This window comes from Zalophus californianus, chromosome X, assembly GCF_009762305.2.
Source record: "Zalophus californianus isolate mZalCal1 chromosome X, mZalCal1.pri.v2, whole genome shotgun sequence".
Lineage (NCBI taxonomy): Eukaryota > Metazoa > Chordata > Mammalia > Carnivora > Otariidae > Zalophus > Zalophus californianus.
The window spans coordinates 59,492,494-59,511,763 of record NC_045612.1 but is presented as its reverse complement, the minus strand read 5'-3'; the positions used below and the strand labels follow the sequence as shown (position 1 = coordinate 59,511,763).

General features: G+C 37.7%; 1 protein-coding gene across 1 annotated transcript in view; it reads right to left on the bottom strand.

Annotated features, from left to right (window-relative positions):
• HDX (highly divergent homeobox) overlaps positions 1-8,003 on the bottom strand; it is a 257,563-nt gene extending 249,560 nt beyond the window's left edge. The window contains exon 1 of the mRNA XM_027608559.2: positions 7,881-8,003. The gene's annotated coding sequence lies outside the window, so the exon portion shown is untranslated. The remainder of the gene's footprint in view (positions 1-7,880) is intronic.
• Between the last annotated feature and the right edge of the window lie 11,267 nt (positions 8,004-19,270).

Sequence of the window (19,270 nt, the reverse complement as noted above, 5' to 3'; positions counted from 1 at the left end):
CTTAATCAGAAATGTATTGTCTCACAGTTAAGAAGGCTAGAAGTCTGAAATCAAAGTATTGGGAGGGTTGGTTCTCTCTGAGGGCTGTGAAGGAAGGCCAATGAAGGCTCTGTTCTAAGCATCTCTCCTTGCTTATACATGGGCTTCTTCATGTTCACATGGCATTCTCCCTGTATGTGTGACAGTATCCAAGTTTCCCCCTTTTATAAAGACACCAGTTATATTGGAATAAGGGCCTACTTTACTCAAGTATGACCTCATATTAATTTAATTAATTACATCTGCAATGATCTTATTTCATTATAAGGTCGCATTCTGAGATACTGGGGGTTAGAACTTCAACACATGAATGCTTTTGGGAGGAGGCACAGTTGAACCCATGACACTAATTGCTTATTCCCATAACAAGATTAGAGACTGACTTTATCAGCCAAAAAGACCATCAATTCCTGTGCTCCCACACACACACCCAGCGATATCTACATCTAATTCCTGAAACCTGCAAATATGTTAGGTTCCATGGCAAAAGTGAATTAAGGTTGCAGAAGAATTAAGGTTCCTAATCAGCTGACATTAAAATAAAGAGATTATTTTACATTATCTGAGTGGGCACAATGTAATCACAAGGATCCTTAAATGTGGAATAGGGAGACAAAAGAGTGCCAGAGTGATGCAATATGAGAAAGATTTGATTGGCCGTTGCCAGCTTTAAAGATGGACAGGGCCACAAACCAAGGAATATGGGTAAGGTCTAGAAGCTAAAAAAGGTAAGGAAATAAATGCTTTCCTAGAGGCTTTAGGGAAAAAATGCCTGTTGACACCTTGGTTTTAACCCTATGATACCTATTTTCAGACTTCTAACCACCAGAACAGTAAGATAATACATATGTTTTATTTATTTTTTAAAGATTTATTTCTCTGAGAGAGCATGAGTGGGAGGGGCAGAAGGACAGAGAGAGAAAATCTCAAGCAGACTCCATGATGAGCATTGAACCCAATGTGGGGCTCAATCCCAGGACCCTGAGATCACAACCTAAGCTAAAACCAAGAGTCGGACGCTTAACCAACTGCCACCCAGGCACCCCAATACATGTATTGCTTTAAGCCACTATGTTTGTGGTGATTTGATACAGTAAGAAATAGAAAACTAAGTACAGTTCCTCTTGAAGATATTACTGACCTCTTGAAGATATTACTTGACATATTACAATGACCCCAATACATCCATATTCTTTTGTAACACTCTGTTGACAATGAGGAAAAATATCATTTCAATGGCAAGGCCATTACTATCACCAAAATTATTGGGATTCACTCAGACTCAACAATTTTACCCATCACATAGGTGTAGCTATTCTTTCAATGAGTTAGACTCCAAAATGGAACAAATCTGATGTATATTAGACAGATAATACTTCGATTACATATTTCTTTACACATGTGAAAACTGTCAAAAAGAAATAAAAGGATCTTTCTGATTATCAGCTCTTAAAAGTCTAAGTTATATAGGAAGTCATATTTCACTTTACATTAGTGCTTCTCAGTGTTTAATGTGCATATGAATCACCTGGAGACCTTATTAAAATACAGAATCTGATTCAGTAGGTCTTGGTTGAGGCCAGAGATTCTGTAATTTCTAAGAAGTTCCCAGGTGATACTCATGCTGGTACTCCATGGAACACACTTTGAAGAGCAAGGATTAGATATAGATTCATTAAACCCAAACAGAAAAGTAAATTGGCTACACATCACAATCAATACTGAGTTTAAAAAAAAAAAAAGTCTCTTTACATTAAGCACTAGCAGTTGGGAAAAGAAAAAAAAAAAAACTCAAACTGACCTTTAGCCTTTTTTAAGCATTCATTGGTAACAAAAGTGAGCCTGGAGCTTCTAAATAAAGTGACTGATTATTTTAATAATTTGCATACATATTCCAAAATAACTTCATGTTGTCTCAGGATAGTGGGGATGGGGTGCCTAGGTGGCTCAGTCGGTTAAGCATCCGCTTTCGGCTCAGGTCATGAATGATCACAGGGTCCTGGGATCGAGCCCCATGTCGGGCTCCCTGTTCGGCGGGGAGTCTGCCTCTCCCTCTCCATCTGCTTCTCCCCCTGCTCGTGCCCTCTCTTGTGTTTTTGCTCTCTCTCTCAAATAAATAAATAAATAAAATCTTTTTTAAAAAAAGGATAGTGGGTATAAGTCAAGGCTGAGCATTGTATACCTAATGTAATAATGCCCACTAATGTAAAATATATTTTTCTTCCAAATTTCATAATGCCTCGGGTCTCTATTAAAGAGATTTCAACACAACTGACAGGTCTATGAAAGGGTAAAGCTATTTGGAGGATGGGTCTCAGATAATTACTTTTCTAAATGGCATAGCTACTTCATCCATAAAACACACAATACATAGACCAAGCCAACCAAGTAAAACAGCATGTATATATAAAGAAATATATTAAAACAATATATTAGTGTAGTAAAACAAAACCCAAAGAAGAAATGCTTTTGCCATTGCTTGGTACGACAACAGGAAAGAATAGTTTATGGGTCTCTCTGCCTTCTGCCTCTGAAGCCATTGGAGGTTAACACACCGATCCCTTTCTCCTAAATCTTGGCTGTTCTATTAAAAATTTTTATCTCCACTGACAGCAAAAGGTAAATGTCAAAGACAGTAAAGACTCAGAAAGAGAGAGAAGTTGGAGGGAAATTACATGCACACACATACATACAAACAATTTTTAAAAGCAATAAATAGGGACGCCTGTGTGGCTCAGTCAGTTAAGCATCTGCCTTCAGCTCAGGTCATGATCCCAGGGTCCTAGGATCCAGTCCGCATCAGGCTCCTTGCTCAGCGGGGAGCCTGCTTCTCCCTCTGCCTGCTCTGCCTGCTGCTCCTCCTACTTCTGCTTTCTCTCTCTGACAAATAAATAAATAAAATCTTTAAAAAAATAAAATTAAAATTAAAAACAATAAATAAAGATGGGCTTCACTCCAGTTCTACAGTCTATAACCTAATAAAGAGTGCAGCATCTAGAATGACACCTGCTTTAAAGCCCTGGCTCTGCCATTTACTACTTGCATGACCTTGGGCAAGCATCATGCACAGACTCTCTACATGAGAAAAGTGCCTAGCTGGGGCATGTTTGCATTTAAGAATCTTAAAATAAATTGCCACCAACTCCAAGGGAAGTGAGGCTAAGAAAATGTTTTCCTAAATTTTTGCCACTCTGACACTTTTTGAGTATAGTTGACACACAGTGTTACATTAGTTTCAGGTATACAACTTAGTGATATGACAAGTTTATGCATTATGCTATGTTCACCACAAGTATAGCTACCAACTGTCCCATTACATTGCTATTACAATATCATTAACTGCAGTCCTTAGGCTCTGCATTTTATTCCTGTGACTTACTCATTCCAAAACTGGAGGCCCATATAGCCCTTTACCCATTTTGTTCAAACTCTCATCTCCCTCCATTTTAAAGATTCTAAGGATCAACCCAATTAGAACATAACTCTAGTTGTAAAATAATAGGAGACCAAGAAGGTAGGACAGTTGCTCTTGTAGATTTCTTTATAGATGACAAATGTAAAGTATAGCATTTAATTGACACAATATAATCTCATTTATTCAGTTGTCATGTATCTAGATCTACAGTTAATCCAGGAAATTCTGCTACTAGTTGGTAAATGGATGACTCCATTTGCACATACATGTTTCAGTTTATTGTCTTGAAATTTTACACAGACTAGAAAGGTCTCAGGGTGTTAGTGACAACTTCTGAATATACTAACATCTCTAGTTCCCTTCTTATGCAGAATATATCTCTTTAGAATTTTCACTGCTTACTTCCAAACCAGTATGCCTAGATATAATATACTCTATACAAGTATATTAAGACACCACCAATTTCATGTAGCTGACTCCACTGTAAAAATCAAAATCAACAATTCAAGTATTTTTACTCTGGGGTTACAATACACAAAGATATATAATTCCTTCTGGAAGTACAATACAGTTTTAAAAGCAAAACTAATTAAATATCTTTAAAAATATACTTTATACAAAATTTAATGCCATCTTTTTCAACCAAGACTGAGAGACTGTGTTTTAGTAAAATACCTAAAAGGAAATGTAGGTATACACCATTTGGTCAGGCTTAGAAATCAGTGATTTTGTAGAAGCAGTATGCTATTCATGGAAAACATTATGATATAAAACACATACATACATACACACACAAACACGCACATGTGCATGCACGCACACACACACATTGGGCTGGCACTCCACAGATTTAGATTCTTGTTAAAGCTCTGCCTAAGGGGTGCCTGGGTGGCTCAGTGGGTTAGGCGTCTGCCTTCAGCTCAAGTCATGATCGTACGGTCCTGGGATCAAGCCCCATGTCGGGCTCCCTGCTCATCGGGGAGCTTGCTTCTCCCTCTTCTCCCTGCTCATTCTCTCTCTTGCTACCTCTGCCACTCTCTCTCTCAAATAAATAAATAAAATCTTTAAAAAAAATAGCTCTGCCTAAGATTCACTGCATATTACCCTGGTCAAGTATAGTTTGGTGATTAAGAGTCAAAACAGACTTATGTTTGAATCCTGACTGTGACATTTTGTCGTTGTGTGGCCCCAGGGAAGTCAACTACTTTAAGCTACTGTTTTCTCATTTGTAAAATGAGAAATAATACTAGAAACCATTTCATAGGGATGTGGTGAGATTTAAATGTGAAAACATATATAAAGTTGTTAGCATAATGCCTGGTATTAAGTGCTTAATAAATATTAGCATTTATTAATTCTGCTAAGCTACTTCACTTCTTTAGACTTCAGCTTCCTCATATGTAAAATGGAAGGATTGGCTTGTCATTACAAAATCCCTTCGAGCTCAAACTAAAACTTAAATGAGAAGGTCCAATGCCATCCTCTCATTCAGACAGGAATTGTAAAATAAACCTTAAAACATGAATATCACATGCTTATTTTTTTATATTTTATTTTAAGCTTTCTAAAATGGGCAGCATATCCCTAATCATTACATTCTATCTAGAGTGTCCGACCTTTGAACAGTTTAGTCTATTGGTCTACATGTAAATGTCTAGTAAGTCTTATTAATTACTATGAAATGGCTACAAGCTAAAACACTTTGAGGGACTTTGCATAATGTAGGTAATAAGAGAAAAAGTCAAGGATAAAAGATTTTCCCTTATAATAACATTCATAGTTCACTCATAATGATTTATGACAATGATTTTTAAATTTAAAGGTTATAATACCCTTCTAGAATGCTTTATATCCATGTTCTTAAACCACAAACTTTGATGTGATATTGGTTGGGTTGGTGCCTCAAAGTGAGGCAGCAGTCAAAGTGAAATCTGTAGAAAGCTTCTATATTAAACTGTAATCACACTTTCCATAAATAAAACTGAGCTCCATGAAACAATGCAGTCTGAAGCTCTAGGGGTAGAAAAGTGACAACTGATATGTTATACAATAGCAATAAAGGCAGCCATCACAATGATTAGCTCTGATTCAATAGACACACAAATGAAAACTATCAGTGATAATCAACGTAAAGCAGTAACTGCAAGATATATTGCAATAAAAAGAGTAAACAAAGAGTAGGTTTTAACAAAACATAAGTGATGTAATGTCATCAAAGAGAAATACAGAAAATGGAAAATGTCTTAGTATTTTTAAAACTGAGAAAATTACAGACAGAACTGCTTCTGGGATAATGTCCCCTTGGTCTCTTTTATGAAGACAGTATATATTTGGAGGTCACTCACTATATAGATATGTCTATATTTCTCTGACTCATTTCCAAGTTTATTTAGTCACTGGAGGGTCATTTGCCTGACCAATGATGAATGAATTTTCACATATATACAGTTCTCTCTATAACAATCTTACTTTGTTACCCAAGAAATTCGGATGCAAAGACCACATATTGTTGTAAATACTTCAAATAATCATCCAGGTGCTGTAGGCAGAAGATAAAGAATTAGATAGCATGGTCCCAACACTTAAGAACGGGTTTAAAATCCAGTTGAGAAATTTAGTCTAACACATAAACACACGCAAATAAGAAGACAATATAAAACAGGCTATAAGAAAGTGTTAAGTACAAGAACTGATGTAGGAGTTCTAGAAAAAATGAGCTTAATAATGGTTGGGTTACACTTGGAAAGCACTCAATGGAGGGGTGTAACTTGAGTCTCCAAACTGGGTAAGATCTGAATAGGCAGTAGAGAGGGCATCCTGTGTGAAGGGTGTGGCTGTGGCGCAAGGAGCAAAGCTCTGGAAGTAGATTGTTCAGGGGACATTAAGGAGAATTGTGCACCGAAAAAGCAAGTAAAATAAGGGTCCCATGGTACAATGAAGCCAGATTATGAAATTTTTGCAATCTGACTAGAATTGGGCTTGGAAAAATAAAAAATAAATTCCAAGAATATTTTGGTGAAGAAAATGACTTGCTAGAAGGACTGTTCACTGATCATTAGTCTGGCAGGATGAATTAAGGATTTGGGGCACAAGTGAAAGCTGACTAGGAGGTTCCTGGAATGACTGGATGGGTGGTGATGAGAGCTTAGATTGTAGAATAAAGGAAGAATTATAAGAGTGGGCTTTCAAAGGAAAATTCACCAGGAATTGATAACCACTTAACTATAAGAAATGGAGGAGGAAAACATCAGATTTCTCTGTGAAATAGTCAGGAGTTTATAACAATTTTTCCACCAAGGACAAACAGGCAAGTTGTTCCTCACAATTGCTGAGTAATATAGCCCCTCCCAAAGAAGAAAAGTTAGAAAGGGTTTCCCAAACAGGATTTGACTTTGCTGGTTTTAGCAGAGACACAGAGGAAGAAAGGAAGAAAGAAAGACTTAGCACCATACCAGAAAGGGAGACCAAGTCTTTGTAAGAAACCGTTCCCCCCCCAAAAAAAGACAAGAAAGTTAAATTTCTTACTGTGAGTCTCCACAATGGGTCTCACTCTGAGTCTCTCCAAAGAGTTTAAGTTTCAAAATCACTGAGTGGCACCTCAAATCAGAGTTCATTGAAGATTAAAAGTTGGATTCGCTTGAATAATTAGGTTTTTTTTTTTTAATGGTTTCTCATCTCAGGAATTTCTATTCCACAAATTCCTCTCCAAGTTCTTTCAATTATTACAAATCTGACATCTGTAGATTAAGAACTTGCTTTCTTAAATTCATCAGGCCCATTTGGGGTCTGGGTATGCCCAGTAAGCCAGATTCAAAATAAGTGGCAGATCCCTCTCCATCAATAGGCGCTTGAAATAGCACACAGCCAACTCCCCAGCCCTTTCCATAGTCCGCCCAGACAGAGCTCAGCCCCACCTCCTCCAGCGAAACGGAAAAGGCGCCTGCGCACACTCCACGTCTATTCTTCTCGCCACGAACTTCCCCCTGCCCCCAAGCTCCTAATGCGCAAGCGCGGCACTCAGTGCGTTTGAGTAGGGCTGTGAAAAATCTGCTGTCCAGTGAAATCTAGAAGTGGTAGAATTCACCTCCCCGCCCCCCCCCCCCGCCTCCCTTCTTCGGAGGCAGAGGTGCCACTTCCTCCTATCCCGAAACCAGAAGTGCATCCCAAACGTCGCCCTCTCTCGGAGCAAGGTCCTTTGCTCTCTGGCAATGCCCACTGTATCCCTATCCTCAGCTGTTTTTTAACCTCATGCAGCCGCCAGCCTTGGCTCGGATAGTAGAGGGAGTTGGCTCCTCCAAAGCCGCAACGGTTTGTTGGCAGCTTCTTTAGGCCTTTGAACCTATAAGCCCCCCACTGGGCAGAGCATTAGCTCCGTGTCTTGCTCATCCTTCTTCGCCCTTCACACCCACCCAGGCTGGGTCCTTACCTCGGGGCGTGGTGAGGTCACGGGAAGGATCGGAGGATCCCGAATCAGGCCAGTGCTGGAGCAGGCAGATTCAGCAAGATTTTTCCTGGGTCTCACTGTCTCCTCAGACAATGAAATCAGCGTGTCCGATCATCAATTCTCATCATGATTGTGACGTCACAAAAGACAGCGACCAATGGGAGCCCGAGATCAGCTCCGGACAGTCCCTGGCCTCAGCCCAGAACCCAAGAGTGGGGAGGGGGGAGGAAAGATAGCTGCCTGCAGTGGGGCTGCCTCTTCCCTGCACATATCAGCTGTGTCCAAGGCCAGGTCTCTCTGTACCTCTCCCTTCCTGAATAGTTCTGGACACCCAGCATCCCTGTGACTATAGTAGTTATATGGCACCATTTGAGCAGGTGCTGCCTGGTCTTCCAACTTGAGATTCGCTTTCAGCAGAATTGTTGCATGCCAAAATCAAAAGATCACATACAGAAATATAGTCTTTTGTGGTCAGTGTTCAATTGAATTTAGTATACTCAGTGTTACTAAAATCAAGAAGGTCTCCATCAAGCCTTTGGCATTTATCGATAAGAGCAAGTTTACAGTTTTATGTGACCAGTTGACTCTGTGACTAAAGCAAGAAATTAAAATTATGAGTTCTGTTCACTTAACCTCAATCCCTGTTCTGCCAGAAGTTACTCGAGTGATCACCATTACACCACTGCAGAAAAAAAAAAAAAAACACCTCAAGTCATATGTTACATCAATTAACACTCACTTGATACACTCCCCAAATTTGTGGGTGCCATGAGAGATGTACAATTTATTGGTCCTATGCTATTATAGAACTTATCACTCAGAAGACAAGATTAGCACACATTAAACATTCACAACAATAAAATTAAGTACAGTATTAGGTGCTCAATCATCTACTACAGACAAGAGATATATCGTTTAATGACTGGAAATACCAGTGAGGTGATAACAGGGAAGCATATTATTTTGTATTTGAAACTTGAGATGGTTCTTGAACGTTGGATAAGAGAGAACTGAAAGCACTGTCATAAAGGGGAAGAATAGGCAAAAGTAGGAAAGCATAGCTATATATGATATGAGGAAATCCATGATAAATTCAGCCTAGCAAATAGAGGGCATATATGAGGACTAGTGGGGAAATAGGATAGGCTGATAATAAAAGTCTTTGAAAGTAGGCAGAGAACTTTGATTTTATTAAAAGCCACTGAAGACCCTAGGGCAGGGTACCTCAACCCTCTACAGTCATCTACAAAGCAGCTTGAGTGATTTTTTTTTCAAAGGAAAGTCAAATCATGCTCAGCTCCAGATTCTCCAATGGCTTACATTCACATATACTATAAAATGCAAATTTCTTACCATAGTTTCAAGGTCCTAAATGATCTGGCCTTTGCCATGTTTATGTCCTCACCTCCTGCCACTCTGCAATTAACTCACTTTCAAATCACATGGGCCTTCTCTCCATTTCTCAAACAAATTTTCTGACCACATCAGGACCCTTACACAGTTGTTCAGTTTGATCTTTGTATGACTTTACTTCATTTGATTCACATCTCTGCTCAAATGTAACTTCTTTAAAAGTAACCTCTTTAAATTTTTAAAGAAGTTACACTGTAACCCTATTTCAAATTGTGATCTTCTCAACACTTCATCTACCTCCCTATATTCCCTTTCCTGTTTTATTTTTCATAGAACTTATTACTATCTAACATACTTTATATTTTTAGTTATTGCAAATATTATCTCCATAAGGTCAGGACTTTTGCCTGTCTTATTTATTTTTATATCCTTGGCATCCAGAACAGTCCTGGATATAAGGTAGACAAATCAGTATTTGTTGAATGAATGACTGAAAGCAAATTTTTCAAGTGATTAGTTAGTCATCAATTTGCAGTTTGAATCAGATTGGGGATAGGCTGGAGAAAGAAAGATCAGTTAGACGGTTACCATGGCAATATAGATTCTAGATAACTGGGGCCTCGATCAGCGTATTAAGAGCAGTAATAAAGAGAAATTATTAAATTTCAAAGAAGGAATGATTAAGATGAAAGAGGATTCAGAGATGGCCTATCTATGATAGAATAACACATTCATTAAGTACTTACTGCATAGCTTTTCTAAATTTTTTTTTTTTAAGTAAACTCCACATCCAGCATGGAGCCCAATGCAGGGCCTGAACTCACGACCCTGAGATCAAGATCTGAGCTGAAATCAAGAGTTGGAAGCTTAACCAACAGAGCCAACCAGACATTCCAGTATCTGCTGCATATCCTGAACTGAGGTGATTTGAGAGAAAAGGAAGACAGGATCCTGACCCTTAAATAATTTATAGTCTGACTGATAAGAGAAGACAAATATGAAACCAGAGTACAAAAGGAGGTTATTAAATTCATCCAGTTGCTCATTGTTTTTTCCCTTCACACTCTATATCCAAGCTATCCATGAATCCTATAGGTTGAACCTTCAAAATATATCCAAAATCTGAGCACTCCTTACTTCTTCCATTATCACTACAACAGTCAAAGTCACTATGATTTCTAGCTTCACCCACTGCAAAATCATCTTACATGGTTTGCCATTGTCTACTACTACTTTCTTCAATACTTTCTCTTAACAGCTGTCAAAATATTCTTCATAAAGTTGAATAGGATCATATTACTCCCCAGCTTAAAGCCCTCCAAATGCTTCGCAACACACTAACAATAAAATCCAAAATCCTTGTTATGGTTTATTTCCTACCACTTCTTTCTGCCCTGGTTCACTATGCTACACTGGCCTTTTTTCTCCCTCTCTCCTTCTTTTTGGAAATCCTGTTCCTTCTTTGGAGACTTTGCACTTGCTATGCCTTCTTAGAAAACTCTTCTTCCAGATCTTCCTATAGCATACACTTCACTCAGGTGGCCAGCTAAAGTTTACCTCCTCAGATATGTCCTTATGGACCAAGGTATTTTAAATAACATCCCCAAATCACACTACATCTTCTATCCTCTTGCTGTGCATTATTTTACTCAAATCACTATGGGAAATCACATAATTTGCTTATTTATTTTGCCTTTCCCTAGGTTAGGATTTCATCTCTCTTATTTCTGTTATATCCCCAGTACCTAGAACTATACCTGGCATGAAACTTTGTTGAATGCATGGATGTAGAAAAGCATAGATTGTGTGGTGTAAGCTAGAGTAATTGGTATTCAGAAGTCAGAGATGTTGCTAGTACCATATCATAAGTATCCATTCCTGTTCTGCACACAATGTATCAATTAAAGCCATGTTTATTGAATTTGTGGGTGAAAACAATCTGAGAGGAATAATTAAAGCATGGATATTAACCAAGATTTCAAAAATCTCAAAAGACTCAAAATTCAAATTCAGCAAGATCAAATTTGAGAGGGCTGAAGATTTAAGTCTTACTTTTAGGTTTACAAAAATCAACTGCACAAGTTAAGGATGGGCAATAAGCCCTTAAAGTGGGAAAATTTTATTTATAAAATTTATAAATTCAATATGAGCTAGTATACCATAGCTATTAAGAAAGATAATTGAGGGGTATCTGGGTGGCTCAGTCGGTTAAGCATCTGCCTTTGGCTCAGGTCATGATCTCAGGGTCCTTGGATCGAGCCCCATATGGGCTCCCTGCTCAGCGGGGAGCCTGCTTCTCACTCTCCCTCTGCTGCTCCCCCTGCTTGTGCTCACTTGCTCCCTCTCTCTCTCTCTCTCTCTGCCAAGTGAATAAATAAAATCTTTAAAAAGAGAGAGAGAGAAAGAGGGTGTCTGGGTGGCTCAGGCAGTTAAGCGTCTGCCTTTGACTCAGGTCATGATCCCAGGGTCTTGGGATCGAGTCCCACATTGGCCTCCCTGCTTGGAGAGGAGCCTGCTTCTCTCTCTGCCTCTACCTGCTGCTCCCCCTGCTTGTGCTCTCTCTCTCTGACAAATAAATAAAATCTTAAAAAAAAAAGAAAAGGGGGCGACTGGGTGGCTCATTCGTTAAGCATCTGTCTTCAGCTCAGGTCGTGATGCCGGGGTCCTGGAATCGAGTCCCGCATTGGGCTCCCTGCTCAGCGGGAAGCCTACTTCTCCCTCTCCCACTCCCCCTGCTTGTGTTCCCTCTCTCACTGTGTCTCTCTCTGTCAAATAAATAAATAAAATCTTAAAAAAAGAGAAAAGGTTAGCATCTAAAGCAAGAAAGTTAGGAGTCCTACAATCCCAGACCCTGATCAGACAAAATCTGCTTTGTTCAGTTGATAGTCTTTTATTTAAAAAAATCATAAATGAACACTACACCAAAAACGAATGATGTACTATATGTTGGCCAGCTGAACATAATGGGGGCATCTGGGTGGCTCAGTCAGTTAAGCGTCTGACTCTTGATTTCAGCTCAGGTCATGACTTGGGGTCCTGAGATTTTGCTCCGAGTGGGGCTCCACAGTCAGCATGAGTCTGCTTGGGATTCTCTCTCCCTCTGCCCCTCCCCTCCGCTTGTACTCTAAATAAATAAATAACTGAAAAACTAACTAAATAAATAAAATCTTTTTAAAAATTTCATAAATGGCTGTGTCTAGAGAAAAGAGACCAGGAATGATGAAGCATCTTAAGAATATATTATATGAGGCAAGGCTCCAAGAAGTGAGGATGGTTAGTTTAAATCAGGGAAGATCTGGAGAAAATATAACTACCTTCAAATATTTGAAAGACTACCAGGACAAAGAAAGACAGACTTACTGTGTGGTTCTCAAAAAGGCAAAACCAAAGCTAAAAATGAGAACTGACAGGGAGATAAGTTTCAGCTTAATATTCAAGTATTCAAAAATGACAGGGGCTGCTTTGTAAAGTCAAAAGGCCTCAAATCATTAGGAATGTTCAAGCATAATGACTATCAATTGGGAACAAAGTCTTAACCATGTTGAGTGACTGCTAAAATCCATTCCAACATGGACTTTACTAATCTTTGGATTGTTTCAGATAGGAATTAGTCCAGAATATGCTTTGAAAGTAGAAGAGGGTTTGGTCTTTTAGAATTTGTTTTGGTGGAGCCGAATGGGAAGGATGTTCTAGGTTGGGGCTCCAGTAATAAAAGACAAAGAATTCACTGCTCTCAGGTTCTTCAATAGGTAGAATCCAAATAAAAAAAACATTTTTGCAGTACATTTTGGGTCAGTGTCGGGCTGCATACACCAAAGAAAGTGCTTTCAACTTTTATTTTTCCTATTTAAACTTTCCCCATTAATAAGCAATTCATTTCCAGTTCGTCTTAACCAAGACACCACTTATTAAAATATGTGAAGCCTGTCTATATAAGCCCAAAACATAGCTATTAACAATATGGCTTGCTAGGATTAAAAAAGGTTTTTAAAAACTAACTTCTAAGCTACTGAACATTAGGTTGATTTCCCTGGTAGAGCTGATCTTCACTAATTAGAGGCTCAATGTTTTGTTTGTTGATTATTGAGTCTCTTCTCTTTCACTTTTTGCTGTCTAACTTGTAGACATTTTGCAGCTTACTGATATCTCCAATCAAATTCATACACCAAAAATTAATGAGAAAATTAAAATTAGGTGTTATCCTTTTAAATGCTCTTGATACAAAGTAAAACAATTTTAAAATGAAAATGCAATGTTAAATTTATACATTTTCAATAGATTTCAATTATCCATGACAGTCTTGTTTTTAGTATTCTGGTTATTTAAAGAGATGCCTGTTGAAGAAATTTCCCTCAGTTTACTGTGGGCCAGGCCAGAGTAAAATCAAGAAGAAAAATATACTATGGCAAAAACCTTTGATGGAAACCTCCTCAGAATCATTAGCATATCCTCCTCTACTCTAATGATACTTTTATTAAAGCTTTTATTTAAATTCCAGTTGGTTAACATACACTGTAATGTTAGTTTTCAGGTGTAAAACTTAATGATTCAACACTTACATACAATACCCTGTGCTTATCACAAGTGCACTCCTTAATCCCTACCACCTTTCTCCCCCTATGATCATTTCCTTTATTTTTTAAATTCCACATATGAGTGAAATCATATGCTATTTGTCTTTCTCTGATTGACTTATTTTGCTTAGCATAGTACTCTCTAACTCAATCCATGTCATCCTAAATGGCAAGATTTCATTCTTTTTATGGCTGAGTAATATTCCATTGTGTATATATACCACACCTTCTTTATCCATTCATCGATGAATAGATATTTGGGGTCTTTCCGTAATTTGGCTATTGTTGATAATGCTGCTATAAACATCAGGGTGCATGTATCCCTTTGAATTAGTATTTTTGTATTCTTTGGATAAATACCTAGTAATAATTCTGTAAATAACCTCTGCAGAATACCATATTTCTACTTTGTATTTTAGTTAAGGGACTTCATTTTATAGAAAATATATTTAATGAAATTTGTTCATCTAGTAAATTTCAAAAATGAAACTGATTTTGAAGTTGCACTGTGGTCTTTGAGATGCAAGGCATTACTAATATTCCTGTTTGTTTCTACTTAAATCAAGTATGTTTTCCCTGGACCAATAGCATCATCATCTGGAAATCTGTTAGAAATGCAAATCTGAGGGCCCCACTCACAGATTCAGAAACTCTGAGAGCAAAATTCAGCAACCACTGTTTTAGCGAGCCCTCCAGAGAATTCTTGTGTATGATAAAGATTGAGATCCAATGTATTAAGTTGTAAGTATAAGAGGGAATGTTAAAGGCAATTTCATTCCACAAACTTTTATTTAGCTCCTATTATGTGCAGCCCTATATAATTTGCTAAAACATGACTTTTATCCTCAAAATATTTATAATCTAATACAACAGTCAAAGACTTAAAGGTAAAATGGAAAATAGTGAGATAGAGATGGAGTGGGGCAGGGATTGTGAGTGGATCCAGGAAAACTAAAGCTATGAGTATAAGTGATTGTTTTTTGTATAATGGAGTCCTATTTCTCACATGTCAAAAGCTATATTCCTCATATGGCTCCAGATGTTTTTCCCTTTAGTCATGCTATTGATGCCAGGATAAAGCCAGAGACCAGAGCCTCAGTTATTCTAACTTGACAATTGTGCAATGGCAAACTGCTAAAAAAAAAATAAACACTTTGTATACGTCCAGGAAAAAGTCCACTTATAAATATCTCTCTTGAGCACATAATAAAATTGATTCTTGTTTTTCTAATTCCATATTGAAATGTATTTGTAGAATTTACCAGATATTTAGGGGACCTACATATTGACATTGATTAACTTCTGGAAGCAGCTTGAACCCTATTTATATATAAAAAAAGAAATAGACTACTTTGTGAAGGTTAAACTGTCTTTTCTCCAAATTTTAAAATTGTTCTCAGCTGTTCAAGGGGTTTAGGGATAACTTTTGCTAATATTACATAGCCATGGATTTTTTTCTCCAGAAACATACACACATACATTTCCTATAGATCATCTATGAACTTGCTGGAATGAATATACTCTAGGAAATAATTCTTTTGTTATATCTTTAAGATGATCCAAAAAGTTATTTGGTCATAAGAGTGCTAGTAGTAGTCCAGAGAAATTGTCTGGAAAGGGATTAGTTAGTTATTTAACACTATGAAGTATGGGCCATTTCAGAATGCCTCAAATTATCTTCTTCAAGTTTTCACTACCAATGCACACAAATATATCAACCAGACACCAATAATTTAATCTGAAACTTCATCTATCTTTAGAGGAACCAAAAGATCTGAGGATTTGAAAGGACCAGTAGTCCTCAGGTCAAATCAAGGGAGATACATTGAGAATATCTTTGCCCAAATAAGCAAAATGTATCTGAAGAAGCACCCAGATACATTCTTTGTATCTGTGTTATCAAAGAAAATAGCAAAAAAAACTAATTATTCTAAACCAGTATTTGGGTTATAGGGAGGACTGGGGGAGGAAAGGCAAAGAAGAGTTCTTAAAATTTCAGAGTCACTTGACAAGTTCTTGAAAAACCATTAAAAAGATTGAAATGGCTATTTTCAAGTTAAATTTAATGAGAAAAACTATCTCATTTTTTACATCATTTTGCTATTACTTTTTATGAATGAGGAAAATAGAGTAAAAAGAAGCAAAGTGAATTACCTAACATTGATGTATCAGTAATTTATTAAATGATATACTTTTGATCAAATAGAGTTCTTGATTATTTGAAAGTTACTATTAACAATCGTGTCATTTTAAGGCCTAGATAATGGATGTAAATGGGGGAGCTAAGGTTTGGCAAGGCAAATTAATGGATTCAGGATCTGGACCTAAGTCAAGGTAGAACCAATGATCTAAAACCATGTGAATAGAACAAAGTAGGTGTATATAGAATGTCCACAAGTCATAAACAGACAGTGAAGCCAAAATTATACATAGTCAGGGAAAACATAAAAAGACATGTAGCAGTGTGCCTGGGTGGCTCAGTCAGTTAAGTGTCCAACTCTTGATTTCAGCTCAGATCATGATCTCAGAGTTGTGAGATTGAGCCTCACGTTGCCTCTGCACACTGGGTGTGGATCCTGCATAGGATTCTCTCTCTCCTTCTCCCTTTGCCCCTCCCCCCCACAAAGAAGACATGTTGCAAAAGTCACAGAAGGCAAAATTCTGAACTCAGAGATGAAAGACTGGGTTACAGAAATCAAGAACTCAGTTAAAGAGAATAAGCATCAGAAAGAAATCAAAGTACTGGGAAAACAGCATTAGATTCAAATACAAAAGTCAAGATAAAAAGAAAGCAGCCAAAGACCTAACAAGATAACCTCAGGCCAGACCAGTTTGATTTATTTAACAATCAAAAAAGTGAGTGGTCAGGGGTCAAGACAAATAAAAAAATGGCAGCCATAGAAGCCTAAAACATAGAGGATGTATAGGTAAAAAGATAAATATATGTATAATATTTATAAATAGTAAATATTTATAAATATAAAATATATTTATACATTTATTATATATAAATATATAACCATCTTTCTTTTTTAATTTTTTAAAGTTTTTTATTTAAATTATACTTAGTGAAGGGAGGAGGAATGATGGTGGAAGGTGAAAGAATAGGGGACCCTCCGGTCCCTTGAAATCAGCTAGATAGCTATCAAATCATCCTGAACACCTGTGAATTCAACCTGAGACCTAAGAAAAGAATTGCTGCAATTCTACAAATAGAAAAGCAACTACTTTTTGCAAGGTAAGATGAGCAAAGAAGTGAATCTGAGAGGATATATCAGAAGATAAACCGTGGGGGGAGGGAGCCTCCATAAGACAGCTACCAGAAAGTGCTAAAATCGGAACTTTTAGAACTCTACTCCAGTGAGGGACCCCCTTGCCTGAAAGGTGCTCAGGTAGCAAAGCAGGGCAGAATCCTAGGTGGGACAATATGGTCTTAAGCTCCCTGGGGTCACAGAAGGAACAGGGGTGCCTGAGTGCAGCAGAGTTCCCAAGCATTGTAGTAGGGAAGCCAGCTACAATCAGCGAGCCCAGGAGTGAGCTCTCAGCTCAGTGTTGCCATATACCATGAACCATGGCATGGCAGGATCGGACAACCATTCTTGGAGGAAGGACCCAGCAAGTGACAGGACCCTGGCGAGAACCTCCCCCCTTCCCCTGGGAGGATTGGTGAGGTGCACACCAAAGGAGTCTGCAGAGTTTGACACACACAAATATGATTGACTGCTTTTCCCTCAGGGTGCACTGAAGAGTGAGGGTCTCCATTCTTCATCTCTGGGGCTGGAGATGGGGCACCACAAGTTTTATTTATTTCTTTTTCATCCTCTAAAATGGCATGAAAAGTCTTCAGGGAACAAACGCCACATAGAACAACCCAAGCAGTTTACACTGAGCCCAGCCCTCTGGCAAGGGGCTATGCAACACTGCCCAGGCAGACACCTGAGAATCAGTGCAACAGCGCCTCCCCCAGAAGACCAGCAGAAATATTAGCCTAATACCAGGTTTATGGATCACACAAAACTGAAAAACTCCTGCACTAGGGGAAAATTGTACATAGAATTCCAGAATTTTTCTCATGACTCCTTAGTCTTTCAGTTTAAAGTTTTCTTTTTCTTTTTTTTCAACTAGTTTCTTATTTTATCAACTCTTTTTTAAATCTTCTTTTAATTCATATTTTACATTTACATTTTATAGATATATTCTTCATTTTTTGCTTCCTTTCACTATATTCAATTTGATTTTTGTATATATGTAAGTTTTTTCTTTCTCTACAATTTTGGGAACTAGTGTCTTCTAACAAACAGAGCAAAATATGCTCAGGAGCAAGTGAATCACCCAGTTTTGTCCACCTGTTAGATTATATTATTTTTTCCTTTTTTTTTTCTTTTTTGGTTTCTGGTCTCTTCGGATTTGTCTAGTATATATTTCTCTGGGGTCATGGTTGATATTTTTTATTTTGTTCTCTTGTTCATCTATTCTCTGGACAAAATGACTAGAAAGAGAAACTCACAGCAAAAGGAAGAACCAGAGATAATACTCACTGCCATAGATTAAATCAACATGGATATAAGTAAGATGACACTAGAATTCAGAATAATAATTATAAAGACACTAGATGGGCTTTAAAAAAGCATAAAAGACACTAAAAAATCCCTTAGTGCAGAAATAAAAGAACTAAAATCGAATCAGGCTGAAATTAAAAATGCTTTAACTGAGATACAGTCTAAAATGGACATTCATACAAATAAGGTAAATGAAGCAGAAGAGAGAGTTAGTGACATAGAAGACAAAATGATGAAAAGAAAGGAAGCTGAGGAAAAGAGAGAAAAACAACTACTGGATAACTAGGGAGGCTTTGAGAAATCAGCAATATCATAAAGTGAAACAATATTAGAATTAATCAGGATCCAGAGGAAGAAGAAAGAGAGGGACAGAAAGTATATTTGAACAAATCATAACTGAGAACTTCCCTAATCTGGGGAAGGAAACAGGGAATCAAGTCCTGGAGGCACAAAGAACCCCTCTCAAAATCTGTAAAAATAAATCAACACCCCAACAACTAATAGTGAACCATTGCATTCTCAGAAATAAAAAGAAAATCCTGAAAGCAGTGCGACACAAGAGGTCCTTAACCTACAAAGATAAAAATATTAGACTGGCAGCAGACCTATCCACAAAGACCTGGTAGGCCAGAAAGGGCTGGCATGAAATATTCAGGGTACTAAATGAGGAAAATATGCAGCCACGAATAATTTATCCAGCAAGGCTAACATTCAGAATGGAAGGAGACATAAAGAGCTTCCAGGACAAATAGAATCTAAAAGAATTTGTCATCACTAAACCAGCATTGAAAGAAATATTAAAGGGGACCCTGTAAGTGAAGAGAAAGCCCAAAAGTAACATAGAGCAGAAAGGAACAGAGAAGATCTACAAAACCAGCAACTTTAT